This window comes from Lygodium microphyllum, chromosome 19, assembly GCF_053477565.2.
Source record: "Lygodium microphyllum isolate KBCC chromosome 19, Lygodium_microphyllum_v1.1.10, whole genome shotgun sequence".
NCBI classification, from domain to species: domain Eukaryota; kingdom Viridiplantae; phylum Streptophyta; class Polypodiopsida; order Schizaeales; family Lygodiaceae; genus Lygodium; species Lygodium microphyllum.
In genome coordinates, this window is record NC_141153.1 from 99,242,514 (window position 1) to 99,261,051 (window position 18,538).

Here is an 18,538-nt window from a genome sequence, read left to right on the forward strand (position 1 = left end):
AAAATACAAGGAAAATAGAGAAAAACCACAAAAAATATGAGAAAAATGCATTTTGGGTGCGGAAAACTAATGAAAATTAAGAACAATGCTTGTGAATGTTTGGGGGGACTGAAGCATGAGGATTTTCCTCAGTTCAATCCCACCTTCTTGTTCTAGTGCGTCTTTTTCCGCTTTTTACACATAAAATTATGGCAAAATGCCCTATAAATCCATACAACAATGCAACATTTGATCGATGGGAGGGTAGAGTGGTTAGAATGTGTCTAAATGCGAAGTAAAATGATGAAAAGATTGCTATTTTTGTTTACATGCCATATAGGTCGGTGAATAATTATAAAATAAGGGCCTAGTAGCACGAGGGTTTCCTTGGTGCTAGGTTTGTGCAACGTTGCATAAGATCGGTAGTTGAAAATCATTGAAAGGATGTTTGGCACATGTGCACAATATTTATTTTATAACTGTTTGAGCACTTAGCATCCACAATATGCATAAATCATGGAAATGTTTAAAGGTATCAGAAATCCTGGATGCACAGCAATTGCTTTCATTAGGACTTTGACCCACGTTGAGTGAGAGACAGGACACCCTAAGCCATAGGCTAGTCGTGGGGTCTAAGGGAAAGAGAAGTAAGGACAATGGTACATTCCTGTATACGATTAAATGGTACCTTGAGTGGATTTTGTGCGACATGTTTATATGTTGAGCGACGCATCGAGGGGCCAATCCCCAAGGTGTAGGAGAGTCGCAGAGGGGTGGCGGCATTCAGCCGTTGGAGGACCCCCTATGTTTGTACTTCGTGCCATTAGGCAATGTGTAAGGGACTCCCTCTGAGGAGTAGTGGGTGAGAGAAGAGTGGACTACAAACGACGTAATACAAATGCAAGATGTCTAGGAAGGCAATGTATGTGTCATCAATGCTCCTGGCCGCGAGGCCTTGGGGTTGTTGAGTGCATGAGATAGAGGTCCGGCTAGTGCACGAGCCAGTGCCAGCCCGTTCTAGGTTCCATCAGTGGTGCGTCTGCCGGGAGCCGCTTAAAAGTGGCGGTCCTCGAATCCTGGTTGTCTAGGGACCAACTAGCAGTTTATGCCAAAGGATACTGAGATTGATCCGTTATTTAACGATAAGCATTGTCTAGTAGAAATCCAAAAGCAAGAGAGAGACGAAGAGCTAGGCGACGTGCTGAAATTGTTAGGAGATATTCCCCTAAGCGTAGCAGTGCTGAACCCTTACGAGGGAGTGGATCTAGTGGACTTGGGGCCACAAGCAGTAAGTCAGGAGAAGGTGGAAGCTCTAGTGCTCCCCTTTCTTCCATAAGCCAGTCTATATCAAGTGCGGGAGGTGTAACCCCACCGTCCCCTGTTCCTAGTGCAAATCCAATCCTCGTCATGGCGTAGCCTATTGCAATTCTAGCAGGAACGACGGATTTGCCGGCTCTAGGTTATCCGCTACCCATTTTTAATGGGTTGGTTGAGGAAGATGTGGAACTCCACATTAGGGAGTTTCAAAAGCTGATGTTTAATTGTCGTATCCAAGAAGAAGGACATTTAATGATGTTCTTCAATATGACTCTCAAAGGAAGAGCCGCTATATGGTATCATGGTTTAGAAGCCGGAACCATATTGAACATTGATTCATTTTATGGAGCTTTTCGAAGGGAGTTTGCCCCTGAAAGGGGTGGGCAATATTGGTTGCGTGTACTCAACGTGACCCGCCAAGAACCACACGAGGATATTCGTGCTTATGCGAAGAAAATAAAAGAGGTTTTCCGTAAGTTGGACACCTCTATTCCTATCCCCGCAGCTGCCCAATTGCAATATTTCCTACATGGTTTGGACTTTAATATCCAATTGCAGTTGAGTAGTGTCCCCTTGGGGATATAGATACTGCCATTACACGAGCACAAGAGGTGGAATCCCGACTACAAGCAGCCTATGCTTCTCGAGGCAATTCGAATATGGGTTTAGTATTGGGAAACAATATGGCAATGGCCAATGGCAGTAGTGGCCAAGGGATAGAGATGGCTAATCCTAATGGGAGAGGGAACATGATGCAGAATGTCCCTTTATTACCAGCTCCCCCTAGCATGTCGATGCCTACGGGCAGTCAAATGGCTCCGAATGGTGGAGGCCAGGCGGTCAATTCTAATACCGTGCCTGTGGCTCAACAACCAGTGCCTAATCGAATTGTTAGGTCGATGGAACGACATGGTAATGACCAAGGCTATGAGTCGAGCGCTTCCAATGTTCTTGGCAAGGTTAAGGACATGATGAAGCATTATACCGATATGATTACGGAGCAGTATCGACAAATAGCCGTTGATGTCAACTTCCTTAAAAAACAACAAAATTTGATAGGAAGTAGATACCCAGATGAGGGTGCACCTTCGAGGTTTAGTTGCAAATGGTGTGGTGGACAGCACTATCCAAGAAATTGCCCAAATGTTAAGTGCGACATTTGTGGAAAATCCGGCCATTTAGCAGCTACTCACTGGAGTAAGATTAGTTCCCTCCAGTGAGGAAGTCGGCAACCAGGGCCTGTTAATCATCGTGCCCAAGGAAATGATTCTCAGCGAGAAGATGGGCCTAAACAAATACTTCAACGACCAAAGAATACAGTGGAGGAGCTACCTAGTGGTAGTGGGGTTAGTTTGATTGAGGCTGTACGCGTTAATGATGCTGAAACCTCTAATCTGCGAGCTGTCCTTACAAGAGGTCAAAAGGGTAGAGAAGCCGACAAGGATAAGCCTGTCGATGGAAACCCTAAACAAGGCGACAAAGGAACGCAAGTTTTGGATCCTGCCATGGAAGGGGGACCTTTGAAGCCCGTAGAGAGTAAAGCCAATAAGGAACCACCAAAGAAGAAGGTGAAAGTTAAGAAAGAGGCAATAAAGCCGGTTCAGCGACCTAAAGAGCGGATGGTTTGGCGTGAAAAGCGAGCTCTATCGAACTATCATGAATTCGATTTGGCGAGCTCTCTTTGTGAAGTCAAGCCGGATGTGAATCTTCTGCAGCTGATTAAGCTTTCCCCAGGAGTACGCAAGGAATTTAGAAAGATCCTACGTACCGGGTATATCGTAACCTTTGGGTATTGCGCGAGTTGGTGATGACTGGTTCGAGCATGCTGAGAAGCATTGCCCAAGGGTTGCAGCCTATGTCGATGGGATATTAGTAGATTATGCCATTGTCGACACGGGATCATCTGTTAACATTATGAGTTCTGAACTGATGGAAAGGTTGGGTCTTGCGATCTAGAAAGATACCTTCATAATTCTCAGAATGGCAGATGATAGTTTGAGACAGCCGGAAGGCTGCATTACTAAGGTCCATGTCATTGTTGCAAATGTAGAATGCCTGTTGGACTTTAGGGTGATTCGTTTTGCAAGCCGTCCAAGTTACCAAGTATTACTCGGACGACCTTGGATCTTGCAAGCGGATTGCCAAGTAGATATACCCGTCGGTCGACTAATATTCGGTAGGGGTGCCCAGCGTGTGGTGGTTGATGCTTATCCTGAATCTCCGCAGAGAGAGAGCTCCTCTATCTTCTACAAAATTGGAGACATTGGAAGATTTATCTGCCAGTGAGACATCATCGAGTGATGAGTCCAAAGAGGGATCCACCACGGAAGACATCTATCAGATTACTTTGAACGAGCCGATAGAGGGCCAAGATCGTATAAGAGATGCAGATGTTATCGAGCTAGACCTTGGTATGCCTGATGATTCGCGGCCAATCAAATTAGGTTCTATGCTCAGCACAGCAGAAAGGGACTATGTGGCCTTGATCCAGGAATTCCGTGATATCTTTGCCTGGAGTTATGATGAGTTGAGAGGCATTCCTCCTAGTCTGGCTGTTCATACAATTCCGTTGAAAGAGGGTAGTCGTCCTGTACGACAGAAAGTAAGGCGTATGCCTTTTGAACTGAGGGACGGGCTATTTGAAGAGTTACAGAAGTTTCGGAAAGCGGGTTTGATTTTTCCTGTGCAACACACGGAATGGTGTTCGCCAGTTGTGATCAGAAAGAAGAAAAATAATCAAATTTTATTATGTGTAGACTTTAGGGAGCTGAATAAGCAGACAGTTAAGGACTACTACCCGTTGCCATTTATTGACCAGATTTTGGATCAATTAGCGGGTAGGGAAATATATTCGTTTATGGATTGATTTGCAGGATACAACCAGATGGCAATTGCAGAAGAGGACAAGTTGAAAACAACTTTTATTACTGTATTTGGTACTTTTGCGTACCATGTGATGGCCTTTAGTTTATGCAATGCGCCTGGTTCGTGGCAACGAACAGCAGATAAGACATTCGGTGACATATCCCCCGAAGAGTTGAAGGTGTTTATTGATGACTTAGGGGCTGCCACCATGAGAGGAAGGCAGTTGAGCATTTTAAGAAAATGCTTTGAGCGTTGTAGACAATTTTGAATCGCTCTAAACCCACGGAAGTGTGTTTTTGGAGTACCTTATGGGCTATTGCTGGGGCATGTGGTCAGTTCGGTAGGAATTGCGACAGACCCCGAGAAGGTCAAAGTTATAGTTGCCATGGGTCCATCACGCACTCGAAGGAAGTTCATAGCTTTCTGTCTTCGGTTGGTTATTACCGTAGATTCATAAACGCCTTGGCAGAAAGAACGTTGCTGCTTACAAATTTATTGTCCTTTAGCTATTTGTTTGAATGGGGTGACCCTTGTAAGGTAGCATTCGAGGATGTGAAACAGGAGCTAGCAAGAGCGCCCGTTTTAAAAGCACCTAAAAGAGGTGAGGTGTTCTATATATTCTCAACAGCCACCATGTATAGTATCAGCTGTCTGCTGTTTAGCCCAAATTTGGGAAGAGAAGTGGTACCACCCGATTGCTTTGGCTAGCCAGAAGCTGGGGGTATCCGAAATCAATTATACCTACATGGAGAAGTTGTATCTAGCGATCGTCTTTGGGACCAAGAAATTCAGGCATTATATTCTCAATGAGAAAGTCGTGCTTTATACGAAGACAGAGGGACTTCGATTATTGATGAATAAGTTACAGCCGCCTGATCGTTTAGCGAAGTGGTTGATCACTTTGCAAGAATTTGATTATGAAATCCGTAGTAAGCCACCAAGGTGGCAAGGCATCGTGGAATGTCTTGTGGACTTTGGGGAGCCGAAAGAATCTGTGGCTGAAGGTAGTGACATGGAGTTGTTATTTAAAATAGATACGGCATCTATTCCCTCCTGGTACGCTGCAATAACGCATTATTTATCGATGGGAGAGGCGGGATCCGAATTATCTAAAGCTGAGAGAAGGAAAATTAAGCAGTAAGCGTTAAAGTTTGCCTTGATCGCAGGTACATTATATCGGCAAGGGGTTGATGACATCTATCGCCGATGTGTGATGCCTGACCAGGTGTCATTCATTTTGGAAGAGTGCCATGATTCTGCTTGCGGTGGCCATTTTGCTGGACGGCTTACATCACAAAAGGCTTTAAGAGCAGGTTCTTGGTGGCCTGCCATCTTCCAAGATGCGTTTGCGTATGTTAAGAGATGCAATATTTGTCAACGACATGATAGTCGAGAGAATAGGAAACGACCACTTACCCCTATTATGGCGATACTTCCATTTGAGAAGTGGGGAATAGACTTTGTGGGTCCTATTACTCCGTCGTCGACTACGCAAAAGAGGTACATCATTGTAGCAACTGACTACTTCACAAAGTGGTCAGAAGCATGTGCAACAAGGAAAGATGATGCTAAAGAAACTGCTAGTTTCCTTTTAGAGCAGATAATATGCCGGTTTGGTCCGCCGAAAGAATTAGTATCGGACCGCGGAACCCATTTCCTGAATAAGGTGATCAAAGGTTTGACAGAGATGTGGCAAATCAAGCATAACAAGACAACCCCATACAACCCGCAAGCCAATGGGCAAGTTGAAAGCACCAACAAGCAACTTGTGGGCATCCTGTCCAAAATTGTGTCGAAAAAGAAACAGGATTGGGATAAAAAGTTATACGTGGCAGTGTGGGCCTATAATACGACCTTCAAATGAGCCACTGGCCATACCTCGTTCAAGTTAGTATATGGGGAGGAGTGTGTCTTGCCTTTAGAGATTGAGCTGCCGACTATTCGGTTCGCCATCAATCATTCTTTGAGTGATGAAGACGCACTTTTTGAGCGCTTGACGACACTGGCACATTTAGATGAGCTTAAGCTACAGAGCTTATTGCACCAAGAAGTGGCGAAGCGCCGAATGAAGCAGTCACATGACCTGAAAGCCAAGAAATATACCTTCAAGAAAGGACAGCTTGTTCTGTATTATGACGCACGACGTGAATTATTTCTAGGCAAGCTAGAGCCCAAATGGGATGGGCCCTATAGGATCGTTAGAATAGGAAAGAATAAATCCACAGTCTTGTTAGCTGACCTTGAGGGGATAGAGTTTAAAAATAAGGTTAATTTTAATAAGATTAAACCTTATTATTTCTGATTGCACTAATGCTATGACTACCTTGCAGGTCTAGGAGCGATCGATCAAATATCTGCAAGGAAATCGTGGTAGAGGTTGATGGGTCGTCTGATCCCTTATTTAGAACACCCATATTTAGAACAGAGGTATCATCAGGGAAAGCTCATTTGGTGGAGCAAAGGATATAAGGTGATTGAGCAAGAAGGTGGGACATTTATTTGGGAGATCAAGGTCTTCTGCCATCACTGCCTACAAATTTTGACGAGCATCCCTGTTGAATTCAATGATGATGGAGGGATGGAGCCTACAGTCCACCCGTTGAATATGTTGAATTTCGATTACCATAATTACGAGTAGAGTTCAGGATGGCGGGATATGTAAACCCTTTATGGACGTACACCTTGTACTTTGATGGGGCGTCCAGGGGTGCATGCAAAAAAGGAAGTGTAGGAGTTGTCATCCGAGACCCCCAACGACGCATTGTCATGAAGTTAGCTGCTTATCTCGGGGTGAATTTTACCAATAATATGGCAGAATACGAAGCCCTAATTATGGGTTTAAATATTGCAAAGAAGGGTGGTATCCGCTAGTTGTTGGTGAAAGGGGACTCTCAATTGGTTTTAAATCAACTCAATGGGACGTACATGGTACGAAACCCCATCCTTTGCATGTACCATCATACTGCCATAGCCCTGCTAGACGAATTTGATAGAGTGTCTTTTCAGCTGATTCCACGAAATTGGAATCAGTTTGCCGATTCATTGGCTAATTTTGCGTATGAAGAAGACCTCTTCTTTAATTGTGGCCCTTGTCCCGATATATCTATTGATGGTGAGATAGGACCTGGTCGTTTGTGGGGTATGCTTTCTGAACATGCCCTCTTTGGCAGATGATGGTTGATCTGGGTGATGCAGAGGGTAGGTGAGACTCATCTGCCTTTATTATCTTGGACCCACAGACTGATTAGATGACATGTGATGCGAACACCTCTTGCGATACACGCAGGAGGGATGGGTCATAATCTAATGCACCTAGTTTAGGGCTTCGAGCCTCTGTTCCCCTAGGAATGGTATGCTTTGATGTCTATCATGGTTGTTTCTAGGTGGATGTTATGCATAGTATTGTTGGATTTCATTAGGCCAAGAGGGCTGATTCAGTTTTGTAGTGAATTTTTTTATTTCATTAGGCCAAGAGGGCCATTTCCCTGTCTAGTGCAGGTGCGTTTAATCGGGTTTTTGTTTTAAGTGTTGTGCTGGACAGGTTTCGTGTTTCGTGGAATTTGGTGGAGCTTGGAGGAGCCTTTGCTGTGATGGAAGCTTCTTGTGGCCAATCCAGGTGATATCTCTCCTTTACGAGTACCTTTCTTTCCTGTTATATGTGTATTTGTGCTTGTCGAGGGGATACATTTTTGTTGGGAACCGGGAACCAAGGCATGAAGTCCCAGGTTTAGGCTAAGTATGTTTGAGGGAGGTCGGAGTAGTCATTGCCTCCTGTAAAGACATTGTCAGGCATCGAAAGACCTGTTTTAGAAGGAAGTCCTAGTGGCCCTGTTCTGCTAGCCTACTAGGCAGCCGTTCTAGGAGTTCTTGTTAGTAATGAGGCCGTTAGAGAAGCCTGCCAGAAGATAATAATGATGATGCCAAGAAACCCTGTACATCCGACAAGATGAATATAAATACGAAGGTGTGTAAAAAGGGGTTCTAAACCCTATCAAAGAAAAGAAAAGAAACTGAAAAGATTTATAAGCAGTTGATCATTGCCTTGCGAAGGCCTGGTAGGTTCCTGGGGACGAGTTAGACCCGGGGCCGATACCTTGTCTTCCTAGGGGTGGCCTCTTGCTGGAAAACAAATGATGATAAACCAAGGAAGGTTGGAGCGAAAATAAAAGTGAGCGTTAGAAAATGATTAAGTGTCGCCTTGCGAGGGCTTGGTAGGTTCTTGGGTGCCGAGACAGGTCCTGAGACCGATGCCCTGTTCTCCTTGGGTCACTACGCTCAGCTCCCTCCTTTTTACATGCCCAAGTATGTCAATAAAATAAAAACCCTAAAAGAAGAAATGTACTGAAAGAAAATACTCCTTGATCAGGCTATAGGAGTCCTCGCCTTGTAGGAGCTCCTAGTTGTGTTGTCTTTAGTGGGTAAGTAGTTCAGACTACCACTTAGGGCAACCTCTTTGATAGGTTTTTTAGTTTGGCTGTGTTGGAGCAATTGGTCAGTCACTCGCTTCGGATCTTTTATTAAATGATGCTAGGCCTACTCCTTGTGGATGTCATGCCTTGGTTCTGTCCAAGGGGTAGGGTGAGCATTGTGCTGAGTTTTATTATATATTTATTTTGTATTAGTTTGATGCTTCTTTGGTTGTTTATGTGCAGATATGTTCGTGGATTCGACGGGCTGAGTCGCCCTATCCCGTGGTCGCCAATGAGAGTGGAATTTTGGTGCCAGAAAGTGCTTAAAAATAGCTAAAAATTATGAATACCAAGGGAAAAATATTCACCGTCAAAGGCGGCGGCTCGATCTAGGACGATTTTAAGCGCTAAAGTGCTTTAAAGGTGCCCGAGCGACACTTGTTGATTTTTCATAATTTTTCAAACAGTCGTGCGGGTTGACACGAGCTATTGGCCAATGCGTGATGCTAATCCGGACGCCCAGGATTTTTCAGAGCTCAATTCCAAGTCCGAACGGGGAAATAGCCACAAAGTGGGCAAGATTTGAAAAGGTGGACCAAAGTTTGGCCAAGTGGTCATGACCTTTGGGGGGGGGCATGTAGCATTTGAATGTGGCATCAAATCGTGGCATTTTTGAGGAGGCAAAAAATGTGGAAGAAGAGGGCGCCATCAGGCGCGCCGAAAAATGCGCTTGATGGAGATGGAGGCATCATGCAACCTCAATACAACCCATCACAATGATCATGGCCCTTGCTTCCCCTCTGTATGCTGGTCATTTCGCCGCCCTTTGCTCGCGCAATGATGGTCTCTTTGAAGATCTCTGATTCTAGTCTTTCTCTCTCCTCCCTCTCTCTCCTCTAAGAGGGAGTTCATGTGGGAAGAAGAAGGAAGAAGAAAGAATGATGGAGGCTTGTCCGGCATGGATCGGATTGCTCCACGGGCTGGAAATGGTGACTTGTGATCGTCATGAGCATGAAGTGCTGCTGATTTTCAGATTTGCAGCCATGGACATGAAACCCGAAACATGCAAATAAGCGGTAATTCAATTTTTTCAAAGGAAATTTGAGATTTTATGGCTTTTGATTGATAAAATGTTGTTCGTGTGGGCTAAAAATTGTTTATATTGCTGTTTTCCATGAGTACTTGCTGATCATAATCAGAAAATCAAAAAAATATGCATCTTGTGGTTCAAAATAATACACTAAAACACGTAAAATATGGAAAATCAAGGGAAAATGATATTTTTGGGCATAAAAATGGGAAAATGAATAGGAACACCAACTAAATTTTCATTTTACTGCAAGAAGGAACTAAGGGCCATAGCCCATAACCTATTTTGAATTTTTAGTAATAAAATAATGCAAAAAATAAGGGAAAATACAAGGAAAATAGAGAAAAACCACAAAAAATAGGGGAAAAATGCATTTTGGGTGCGGAAAATTAATGAAAATTAAAAACAATGTCTGTGAATGTTTGGGGGGACTGAAGCATGAGGATTTGCCTCAGTTCAACCCCACCTTCTTGTTCTAGTGCGTCTTTTTCCGCTTTTTACACATAAAATGATGGCAAAATGCCCTATAAATCCATACAACAATGCAACATTTGATCGATGGGAGGGTAGAGTGGTTATAATGTGTCTAAATGCGAAGTAAAATGACGAAAAGATTGTTGTTTTTGTTTGCATGCCATATAGGTCGGTGAATAATTATAAAATAAGGGCCTAGTAGCACGAGGGTTTCCTTGGTGCTAGGTTTGTGCAACGCTGCATAAGATCGGTAGTTGAAAATCATTGAAAGGATGTTTGGCACATGTGCACAATATTGATTTTATAATTTTTTGAGCACTTAGCATCCACAATATGCATAAATCATGGAAATGTTTAAAGGTATCAAAAATCCTGGATGCATAGCAATTGCTTTCATTAGGACTTTGACCCACGTTGAGTGAGAGACAGGACACCCTAAGCCATAGGCTAGTCGTGGGGTCTAAGGGAAAGAGAAGTAATGACAATGGTACATTCCTGTATACGATTAAATGGTACCTTGAGTGGATTTTGTGCGACATGTTTATATGTTGAGCGATGCATCGAGGGGCCAATCCCCAAGGTGTAGGAGAGTCGCAGAGGGGTGGCGGCATTCAGCCATTGGAGGACCCCCTATGTTTGTGCTTCGTGCCATTAGGCAATGTGTAAGGGAATCCCTCTGAGGAGTAGTGGGTGAGAGAAGAGTGGACTACAAACGACGTAATACAAACGCAAGATGTCTAGGAAGGCAATGTATGTGTCATCAACGCTCCTAGCCGCAAGGCCGTGGGGTTGTTGAGCGCGTGAGATAGAGGTCCGGCTAGTGCACGAGCCAGTGCCGGCCCGTTCTAGGTTCCATCAGTGTGAGAAGGAAGGAATTTTCCTTCTCCATCTACTGCACTCTGGTCCACTCTACCTCTAGCCTTTATCAATGTTCGTGGAAGATGGCATTCTTCTGCTAGAGTTGTTTGGAGAGGGTACTATTTGCTTACTTTAGGTGGTCCACTTGGGTGGTGAGCTCTTGATGCTAGTGTTATTGTTGGGTCAAGAATTCATTGACCAAGTTTAGGGACCGGTGCACCATTTCCCAATAAAACTCAGAAGGGATGAGAATGAGTCACTGGAAAAGAGTTGTAGAGGATAGGATGGCATCAAAAGATGTGCCATTCAAACTTGTGAATATCATTGAGGAGTGGGATTGGGGCACTTTTCATCTTAGGAGGGTTCTTCCTTTTGTTAGCACTTTTTTCCCTTAGATTTAAGGAGGGAAATTTTGATAGAGAGGCTAGTAGTGGAGGTACACGCCTTAGGTGAGTTGGTTTTGGTTTTCCTAGGGTGACTGACTTTGCCCTGGTACTGTCTTGGCAGTGTCTTGAACCATATTGTCCTCTTTTTCCAGGACTTGGCCCTCAAGGCTCTACTTTACCTAGTCTTAACGAGGGTTAGGGCTAGGATCATGTGAGATTACAATCTCAAGTTGAACTAGACGACATCCATCATGGTTTGTGAAAGCTTACAAGGTAGGGCGAGGAGAGCACATAAGGGAAAGAGGAGAGTAAAATGTTGGCCGCACATAACCCCCATGGTTTTCATACTGCCCATCCTATGGGACAATGAATTTTTCCTGGATGACATGAGCCTAGAAAATAATAAGAGTTGAAGGAGAGAAGAAGAGAAGAAGAGAAGAAGAGAGAAGTGACCTTTTTTGGATTTGGCCTACAAATATAGGGCTTCTACAAGGAACTTTAGGGTATCATGCTTGGATTTGTGGGAGTCGTGTCAACCAATATTCTTTGTGAAGAATCAAGCCAAAGGCCTCTTTAATGGGGTTGAGGTGGAGAGCATTGGAGGGTCAATGTCACCATGAATGGGTAGGCACATCTTCTTGTGGACTCGTTTATTGGTGGAGAGGGTGTACTTGTGACCCTAGATGTAGATGGTGGAGCTTGAGACAAGCTGCTCCAAGATAGACTGTGTGTCTAGATAAACTAGGGTAGTGCTCCATGGTAGGCTAATGAAGTGGCTGGATCCAAGGTTGTACTTTGATGATAGTCACTAGGCTAGGAAGGCAAACTTCCTCGGTTGCTAGTTGGAATGTAGCCATGGAAGCAAGGAACAAGAAGATAGATATACAGAGAACATAGAAGAAGGGAAAGAAGATCGACAAATCAAGGTGATGATCACAAGTATAATATGACAAATAAGGGAAATAAGAGAAAAAAACTTCCTTAAAAGGCCATTTAGTTAATGCAAATATGTTGTAGCCAATGCATGTTTGCCATGTTAACAAAATAGGCCATAAAGGGCATGATAAAGAAGAGCTTTATGAGATACTTTGCTGCCATTGACAATACCTAGAAAAAAAGCCTAACATTGCAAAAAAAATTGGCAATATTGTACACAATTGGCACATTCTTAACAACTTTTCACATCAATTTAATGCAAATGCAGTCAAGATTTCTTATTTGGAGGACGTGTCTTTGCAGTCCAGCAAGTGGAAAATCCTGGTTCGAAGGAGTTTTGTGCTAGAGGGCAGACTTACGAAAATACCAGGTAGAATTTGATAGTTTTATCTAATCACAAGGGATTAGAATTTTGACTTGGATGATCATTTTACCTTTCTTCCCATAAAGAATATATTGACAAATCCAAATGATTTGTTTTTGGAAGGTTAGAGATGGTTGAGTATATAGTCGAGTACGACTTGGCAAAAGCAAAAGACATGAATTTGATAGCACATATTGGACGAGTGGTCTTGGTCGTTGATGATGAACATAAATAGGAGTAGTAGAACTGGCAAAATTTTCACCGCATCATACATAGGATAGATATTGGAATATGGTAGGGAGAGAGTTGTATTTCTAGGATGATCACATTAAATATTAAAGGAGGGGAGGGATAAGTCAAAAGAATAAAGGCAATGCTATTATGGACAAGAAGAGTCACTACTCTACAATGCCAAGTATATGAGACATCTTTGAGTAAGTGGAGTTGATGACATGGATATAACAATTAGTGGACCATGAGTATTTGAGTTAATGTGGCAAGATACTAGCATGGCTACTTATCCATGAATAAATAAATGCAAATCAATATTGAGTTGTAGTGATCATCCATGCACTTGCCACCAATTTGATGTGCAACTTAGAGATTGGAGTATGGAGAAAAAGAGTCACTTGCATTATTGTTAATAAATGTATTTACAACAAAAAGATGCAATAAAAAGGTCAATTGTTGGTGGAAGAGGATTAGGAAGGGAAGAGGAAGCCCAAAGGGTGCCAATTGGAGAAGAAGAAGGGGAGGAGTTAGTGGGAAGTTGAAGAGAGTGGGAAGTTGAAGAGTCATGAGAAAAGAAGGGGGCACCATCATATAAGGGGGAAAAAGAACAAACAAGGATGAAGGAGGGCGCCATTTATGTAAGTGCCTTAACTCGTTTAACAGAAAAAATACTTTTTCATAAATATTTATTTGGTTTGTAATTTTTATAAAATGTACTTGAATCTCAATTTAAACATTGGATAGTTTTTAGAATTTATGTAGGTCTGATTTTTATTTTAAAAACAAAAAATCGTTAAAAATGCTTTAAAATGGCTTAGAAATTGTATAGATAAAATTTTATAAAATATTTAGCTAAACAATTATAAAATATGATAACTTTTATGATAAATTATGTACTATTAGAAGTATTTTTAATTTTTTTTAATTTTTGGAAGATGTTTACAATGTCTTAAAAATAAAAAATAGTTATTTTGGATGAACATTACAATATTTTTTGATAAAAATCATGTTTTTAATTCAACAAAAATTAGGATCTTCTATAGAACATGTAAGAATATATTTTTGAATGTTTTATGAAATGTTCTTGAGGTTAGAGAAAATAAAAATTTATTCGATGTTATTACTTTAAACATTATTAATATAAAATATGATGTGTCTAACTTTATGCAAATTAAAAGTGTTGACAAGGTACTAAGTTATACAATATTGGATAAGGAAAATGTTTTTAAAAGAAAATTAGGATTTATGGGTTTGAGGAATGTTAGTTGATTTGATAATGAAAGGAATTAGATAGAACTATTGGATTCATGCTTTGAAGTTAATCCTCGAATGGATAAAAATCCTAGTTTTAGTATTTAAGTGTTCAGTATAAAAATAGAGATGAAGTAAAAGATTAAGCAAACTTATTGAGTTTTAGATATTAGATTAGTTGGACCACTATAAACAAGTGTCCTAAACATTGAGGAAGGCTAGGATAAATAATATAAATTAGTTACCAATATCACCTATTCAGTGCAACAACTCCTAGGAATTGGCTTGACAACATAGTTAAAAGTGGCTTGGTCTTTGGCCGGTCATTTTTTGGTGTGTTTGGCAGGAGCCAAGTGCACTTGAACGGGTGATCGATCTCCCTAGGATATTGAAATCCTAGGTATTGATGAGTGAATATGAGGTCTCTTTTCTAAGGGACTATTTTCTGAATTTTCCCCAAAACTACCAAAGGAAAATATTGGATTTGGCAAGAGACATAGACTTAGTAGAGGGGGGTAAATATTTTGGCCTGAAACTAACTATAGACGTAGAACAGTTATCTTCTTGGAGTTGGGGTTATAACAATTGCATGCAAACCATAGTTTTATTAGCAACACACTTTGGGCTAATAGATGTAGTGGAAATAAATACAATCAATGTATCGTACCATTTTGATTGGTATTATTGTAACGCTTATCAAACTTTTAGAAGAGTGGCATGGGATGATGTGTTGCCTTGGATACGTGTATCTAGAGGTTTAAAAGTTACTTTCGACACAAAAGACGTAAGAGAGATCGCTGAAATTTTAGGTCTAATTCTTGAGCAAGAAGAAAAGTTGCCTTATGGAGAAATAGACCTAGAGTTACCAACCATTCTAAACCTTCTAAGCGCACATGCAAGTAAAATTTTAACCTTATATCTTCAAACAAAACATGCAAAATTTTAAAATATGACAGTAATAGCTATTTCATTAATAGTGGATGAATTCAAAGGAGAGACGGAGATAGCAAAATGAATCTCGAGATCAATAAGCTAGAGAATGCACAGTGCGACAAGAGGCTTGGCTTTTAGAAAGGCTTGAGAGGGTGAATGCATTATTGAATCTGGGGATAGATGCTGTGTCTACCTCAAATGTAGAGCCTTTTAGGCCTAGTATATCATTTGATAAAACACCATCAACAAGAAGTGAAGTAGACTCATATCAATGGGATCGAGTGGCCTCAGGCACCACACTAGGGAAGGAAGTAGAAAAAGTAGCGAAAGTAGAGAGAGTGAAGCTAATGATGTCGATGTCCACTTGTGTCAATTTTGAGTATGATCATACTCTACATTGTGGCAGTGATGCTTGGACCTGATTACACATGGTGATCACACTCAAGGTTCCTCCGCGTGCTAGGCTGAATGCATATGTGTTCACAAGGTCCACTTGATGGAGTTTTGGCTCTCGATCAGGCATCCAATGAATAGTGTTGAATGGCACTATCTCTTGATGTTCCTTCTATCCTTGGTGACGATTTTTCCTAAATGGCGCAGTCCGCTCAGTCATTCATGCTCCATTCATGCTCCACTCCTAGGAATGGAAGTGAATCCGCACCCTTGCCAATTGCTCCTACTACTCCATTAAAGCTAGTGGGTCGTCTCTTTGCTTCTACTCATATGATTGTTATTCCACATATACCCCCTCCTCGATTTTTAGCTGAATAGAATGTTCCACCAAACAAACATCCCATTCCCAAATTTCTTTAGATCTTTTCATGAGGATTCGAATGCCTTCATCCATCATTTTGATATTGCTTACACTGTCAACTTCCCTGGTCAAGTCAACAAGTCTCACAAAGTTTTTGTATTCGAATATTTGATGCAAAAAGAAGGCCACAACATGGCTAGCTATAGAATATGGATGGTCCACTTGGAATTTTGCATTGACCACATTCTACAATAGATTTGAACCTTGTCAAATATATGCACAAATCTTGAATGTTTTTGCAATTGCAAGTAAGAAGATAAATCAGTCCAGGTTTACATGGCCAAGTTCACAATCCTAATAAGTATAATTGACCCAGATACCTAACCCTGGGATGAAATGTTAAACACTCTATATGTCCAAGGCTTCAAATAAGCCAATCTAGAAAGATTTTACCTCTAATGAGTTGTCAAACAATAGCATAGATGCCTTTTACAAGAAATCTCTTAGATTGGAACAATTCTTGGCCAAAGAAAAATTTGAACAAGGGAAAAAATCCACAAAGTTGGTTCAAAAGAACTAGGATGATGACACTAGCATTTCAGGCTCTGAATCAGATCTAGAGGTAGAAACTACCCATGAGGAAAATCACTCTGAGGATGAGAAGAAAAGGCCCATCAAGTCCAAGAAGAAAGAAAAGGTAAAGAAACCCTTGGAGTGTACTCTAATAAATGAGGCCAAGAATATATGGTGCACATAATGCAATAATTCAAGCCATGTTTAGGCCAAATGCATCCTAACTTAGCAATGGTGTGACATCTATAATATGGCCACTCATAATACAAACTACTATTGGTACAATGGCCTCTATCAAATGGTCTACCTCGAAGGATACCAAGGTACTAGAGTATCCCAGTTTGGCCAATGGAATCCCATGTCATGTAATTAGATGTAGATGTCCATAGTAGCTTACACAAATTAGGAGTATTAGCAACTTGGTGGTGGTTGTGGCATCCATGATAGGGGAGGAAGAGGCAGAGGAAATTTTGGATATTTTTAAAACATTTTTTCTTATGTATGATAGAACAACACTAGAGATTGGAGGGTCTAGAAGCCCAAGCATAGGATGCCTAGAGATGGCAAGGGTAAGGCCCAATAGCCATGCTTGGAGCCAACACAATGGAAATCAAAGGGGTATTAGAGCCAAATGTCAACATAGTAACCCGATTTAGAAAAACTTACAAGGAAGCATCACTAAAACCCATAGATACTTCATGGATAGAAGAGGAGTGAGTTTGGCACCAATTGGCAAGACATCAGGCAAAACAAGCTGCGATGAAATATATGCCATTGGGACCGAATTTTCAATCTCGAAGATGGTCAAGAAATTCAATGGAGCCCCAAAACGAACACCAAGAAAATGGGGATTCTACTGCAAGAAAATATATCTTGTATCATCAACAACCATTTATTTCATATTTGATATGTCCACAACAAGGAAAAGGACACCAGGAACAAGAAATCTTCATGCAGCTCATAGTAACAATTCTCCCACGGCTTTAATTTGAACCAAATTGATTATACTCTTCATATTATTCATATAATTCTTCAAGAAACCACAAAGACACAAAAGAATACACCACTTTGAATGAAAATCATCACATAATATTCTTGTTCAAAAGTTCCATAGCTTTCTCTCACAATCTCTCACTCATGGATACATTGTTTTTCATAGAAGTGACTACCTCTCACTCACTCACTCACTCTCATACATTCTCTCTCTCAAATGTACAACAAGATAATCAAGAATAATCATTCATAACCCCTATTAAGTCATGGATACCCCTCCCAAGAGGTATGTCTGGTATGAAAGGTCACCAGGACCACTATAGTGTCTCTTGAGAGCTCACTACTGTCACTTCACTTCAGTCTTTACTTTAAGTTCTTCAACAGCTAGAACTTCAACTTCTTCGAGCTAATTTGAAATTATATTCATCCCTTTGCAAGATTGGAAAATTTTCTCAAGATTCACATTCATCCATTATCACACTTACAGAGGCATACAAAACAAAATAGAACAGAAAAAGAGAATCTATAGACGCTCAACAGAGGATTAATAGAAGGCATCAGAAAGCATTTAGCTCACTTAAAAAGAAATAATTACAAACAATCAAAAATAAATCATTAAGCTTTCCAACACTCTCAAACTTCATCAACTAGCACTCCAACCCTTCATATAGAAGAAAAATAGAGCAAAACAGAAGGTCAATAAACATGCACAATCAGACACTAACAAAACATCAACAGAATATATCAAAACATCACATCTCCACTATAAAACATCATGATATTTCAAAACATAATCAACCTCATCCAAAACACTCTCAAAAAACTCCAAAACAACTAAACACCTAACATAATCTTATAAAAAATCAACCATTCAGTCCACAAAAACAACAAAAATCAACCAAAAATTCAAGCACAGGAAAGAATCCTCTGCAAAACAATGATGGTTGGGATGATAAAACCCCAAAAGGAATGGATGTAAGATGCACTGCGATGCACTCTTAGCAATATAATTGGCAGAAGAAGAAGGCACAAACCCTGTCAATTCACAAATTACAACCAAGTCTGAAGATAATTCTACACCCAAGTTCAAGATGGAATCAACACAGCCAGAGAATGGCCATAGGC